Source organism: Gordionus sp. m RMFG-2023, chromosome 1 (assembly GCF_954871325.1).
Source record: "Gordionus sp. m RMFG-2023 chromosome 1, tfGorSpeb1-WG-v2, whole genome shotgun sequence".
Classification (NCBI taxonomy): domain Eukaryota; kingdom Metazoa; phylum Nematomorpha; class Gordioida; order Chordodea; family Parachordodidae; genus Gordionus; species Gordionus sp. m RMFG-2023.
Window position 1 is genome coordinate 91118804 of NC_088775.1, and position 5147 is coordinate 91123950.

Genomic DNA, 5147 nt, shown 5'->3' on the forward strand with positions numbered 1-5147 from the left:
TTTTCCTAAAACTGCTTTGATAAGTTCTGCAGTTTTAAGCCTATTATTTGCATTCCATAGCTTAGTACATTTATTGCAGGATGATGAATTTTAAAAATGTTAGGAGAATCCTTAATAGCTCTCTCGACATCTGTTGTGGCAATTATACTTATATGACACAAACAACGAATGTGTTGAGGCAATGTTATTGAGGCTTCTTTAGACCCTTAAATAAACAAATAAATGATAAACTCTGAACTAAGAGATTTCGCTATAAAAATATTGTTTACATGTCTAAAATTGTATATAAATATCATTTATATACAAAATTTGGAGTAATTTTTTTTCAAATTTTCAAAATAAAAGAAAACTTAACATTTATACATGCAGGAAAATGGGAAATGATAGATTTACACTAAATGGCCTATTATCAAGAAATAAGAGCTATATTTTTCATATTTATACACATTTTTCAAGTCGATAAAAATTTACAAAGTTAACCCAGTTAAATGATTTCACACTCTATATTTGAACATTTGTTTTCCATTATAATTTACTTGAATAAAATCAACATTCAACTAATCCTGGTACATATATTGCTATATTAATTTTATTCAATTTTATTTTAACAATATAAATTTATATAAAATAACCTGAAATATATTGCTATATCAAAAAATTTCTGGGAGATAAATTATTAATTGTGTATTTAGAATCTTATTGCAAGGCTTACATTTATACAATATATCTTCATATTTTAGATTGTAGAGATTAAATTAATTTAATAATATAGATAAATATAAACTACAATGTAATTATGATAGTAATAATATATTCACAGACTTAATCAAATATCATGATCATTAATATTAATGTTTTGTCAATTAGATGCACTTAACCATATCTTGTATATTAAGTTATTATTTTTTTAAATTATAATTATTTAAATCAGATTCTAAGGTATAGTGATATCTATTGTCAGCTTTTTAATTGAATGTTATATATCGTTTTTTAAATTTTGATCACTCCAAATATAAATAGTTGTTAATTTTTTAAATATAATTTTTTATATATAAAATTTAGAATGATTGAGAAAGAATAAATATAAAGAAATACATTTTAAATTATAATGTTCCTAATTTTAAATGTTACTTGCATACTTTAAAGCTTTTACCTTGTGATAACCTATTCTATAAAATTGAAACACACAGCAACCCCTAGCAACATTTACAAACATTTGCTCATTTTTTATACAAATTTTTTTTATCGAATTAATTATGTTAAAATTTATAATAATTTGATATAATTTTTTAATTAAATAGTTTAAAAAAATAAATTACTCTTAATGAGGCCAGGCCAAAGCTTAAGTACTTTTATCCCCATAATGCTCTTAATTAATTTACCAAAATTAATATAATTTTGAAAACTTATTAACCATCTGGAAAATATTTATACCAATTTCTAACAGAAATCTTGAGATTTTCCATAGTTCTCATTCTATTGCCTGTAGGATTGGCTACATTTCTTGATAAAAAACTGTGTCACTAATATTTTGTTAAATTACTTCAACTGGTCAAATACATGTATTTTGGCGAAATATTTGTCTTAAAAATTAATTACGAATCTTAACTTTTTATTAAATCTTATTTGGTGACATTTAAAACAATGATATTCATGTTATATACTTAATTTTTATTATTGTTTTTTAAAAATATTAAGCATAAATATATTAGAACTAATAACTATTTATAATACACAATTTTAAATCAATGTGAATTATAAAAAAATTATATGTATAAACCCTCATATAAAACTATAAAATGGTTGTGAATTAAATATATTAAACGGATAAAACTAGTGGTAAAGAAAAACTATAAAATAAATGTTAATTATAAAATATAAATGAATATAACCACTATAAATGAATCACTTAAATGACCCAAAATATAAATTTGATTTTTTTGAGCCTTTAAAATTTATATACATAAAAAATTTAAATGTTGGAAATATAAATTAATACACAAAAAGTTTTTTAGGAATAATTGTATTTTGTATGTTATATATTTATATGTAAAATCAAATTTTCGTAAGGATTGAGCTAATTTTTCAATTACATTATCTGTCGTCAAATGCTTATTAATATTCAAAAGATCCAAACTCTTCAATCCACTTTTAGAAATTGTACTACTTAATATGTTTTCAGAGACCAGCAGGCTTTTATATCTCTGGGCCGGGCCATAAATTTTTGAAATTTTTTTAAAAAATATCCGGGCCGGGCAGCGTTTACATGACAGAATTTTCACTGGATGCAAACCCCCTTCAAAAACATTTGCCGATCCTCCTAAAAAAATTTGTCACCTACCAACTATCAATATTTTGTAAATATAAAGGATTTATTTTGTAAATATAGAGAATTTATTTTGTAAATATAAAGGATTTATTTTGTAAATATAAAGGATTTATTTTGTAAATATAAAGGATTTATTTTGTAATTATAATGGATTTATTTTGTAAATATAAAGGATTTGTTTTGTAAATATAAAGGATTTATTTTGTAAATATAAAGGATTTAATTTGTAAATATAAAGCATTTATTTTTTAGATAAATTCAATTAAAACCTCGAATATTTACAATGAATTCATTATTATAGCATTATGAGCTTGCTGAAATATTTAAACCTTTTAAAATTACATTTATAAGGATAGCAGTATTTGGAAAACAATGTATATTATTGTTTGCAATGTATAGATTTGGTCGATGAATTGTATTATAATAGTTCTATGATAAAAGTATTAAATTATACTGCAATAAATTTGTCCTATTTAATCTCAAATTTAATAGATAACCCCAAAAATTTTTTATCCTACCCCCATTTTAGCCGCCTACCCCTTGCCCTCCTTAAAAAATAGGAAAACTGTTCCTACCCCTCCCGCTCATGTAGACGCTGCGGCCGGGTTGTATATTTTAAAACAGCCTATATGTGAAATCGTTATTATTAGCTATAAAAATCAAAAAGAAATATAATTTATTTTTTAAAAATCCAGGGCGGGCTTGAAAATTTTATTTTAAAAAAAGCCATAGGGGTCCTAAAAATTTACCCGAGCCGGCCTGTAAACAAATGATACATCTGCAGGGCTCTGTTATTCTTTTTAAAAAAGAGAATGTTCTTTCATTAGTTTACTAATGGGAAGAGTTGCTAATATATATAAACCCTTTTAATACATTGGGAATATAATTTAAATGTGTTTGAAATGCAAAGCATACATATCATTTTTTGAGGTTATATCAACCATAGTTAATTTTATAAACATACTTATTCAGCTAATAAGGCATCATAAGATACTTTAACATCTTTATGATAAAAATCTAAAAAATATTTTTTATATCACCATCTGAAAACTTTTGTGGAAGTAATATCTGCAGATTGGTAAGTGCGGCATGATGAATTAAAAACATTAATTTATTTTGGTTATAAATGTATCTAAGAGAGGGGACATTTGTTTTATAATAATCTTCTACTGATCCTATATTAATGTTTTGACGATGAGCTTGCCTGCTGCAAGTCGAGGGGGACAAATATTAAACACGTATAGCTCTGCTTTTGACTCAACAATAACTTATAAAATATAAAATTCTTCTTCTACATTAGCCCTAATTTCCTTGAGTTATAATAAAATGACCTCCGATATTCTCATCTTCTTAATCAAGTAAATGTCATATTTTTGAAAAGTATTACATATAGTTGTATAATTAAATAATACATTCTAATGAGAAAAAAAAATTTGGAATAAGCATTGAATCAAATAATTTTCCTGCTTCTGAGGAAATATTTTTTTAGCACATTGTGATATTTCAGTAATAGCAAATAATCGGCTCTTCTAAATCCATAAAAGGGGTTGGCGATGACATTATTTCTCTTTGGACAAGCTTGCAATTTCTTTCTCCCTGTTGGACAAGGAGTTTCAGAAATAATTATTATTTGACTAGAAATTTGAAATTGGTAGATAAATATTATGCCACTAAAAATTTGAAAATAATAAGTAAATATCACCCCGGAAAACTTGAAATCGAAATTAATTGATAAAATAACTAAGTAGATGAATGTGATAAATAAATGTAATAGGAACAAATATTAACAAATATAAATTAATATAAACAATAATATTTTTGAAAAATATATCAGGCATCTGCATTTTTTGGCTTTGGAGGGAGATTTGTCCCCCCTGTCCCTCACCTGCTGCGTACGCGCCTGTTCTTATTATTTATTTCTTATAATGCATCTAAATTAAAGCCTTTTGAATTTTTCTAATAATACAGTAAAATTTGTGTTTTTTTGTTTTTTAATATTTAGAAACATGCAAAAAGTTGGGATTTTTAATATTATTAATTTTAATTGTATTTATTTGCTTATTGATAATTTTTTAATAAAGAAATGACTATATATTTGGTATAATTCAGATTCAATAAAAAAATTATATTATAGTAAAGGTCTATTCCAGTAATAAAATTCTAGTTTTTAGCGTAATTATTGAAGTATAATTTCAAATTTTGACATTTCTAAACATAAGAATATAGTGATATAGCTTCACACAACGAGGCTGAGCTGAAAAATCTACCTTGACGCGCAAACAAAAAAATTGGCTTAACCTAAAAGCGCGCACACTAAACTCGGCTCAACTTTAAATCTCAAGTCGATATTCGCTCAACTTGGAATGCGAGCCGAAGAAATTGGTTCAGCCTTGGAGTTTAAACAATAAAATAGACTCAACCTTTTAACACGAGCCTAAAAAATTTAACCAGCCTTGGAGTGTAAGCAATTAAAATGACTAGTTAATACATTTCATTTTTATTTTAAAAATTAATATTATGGCAAAAGAAATATTTGATAATAAATTCTGTAATAGAGAATTTTAGTGTATATGTTATTGTAATATTTGGTAATTTAAAGAAAAATAAATATAGTTAAGGAATTAGATTTTAAAAATATTAATCTATAAATATATAACTCATTTTATGAAGTTAAACTTTTACAACTTTTTTAATGTAAATTGGTAATTATATGATTAATTATGTTTAGTAATGATATGAGCTAAGCGCACTTATTAACTTATCTATAGGAATATTAGTTTTTAGTAAACTTTTATTTTTTTTTCCTTATTTTAGTTAT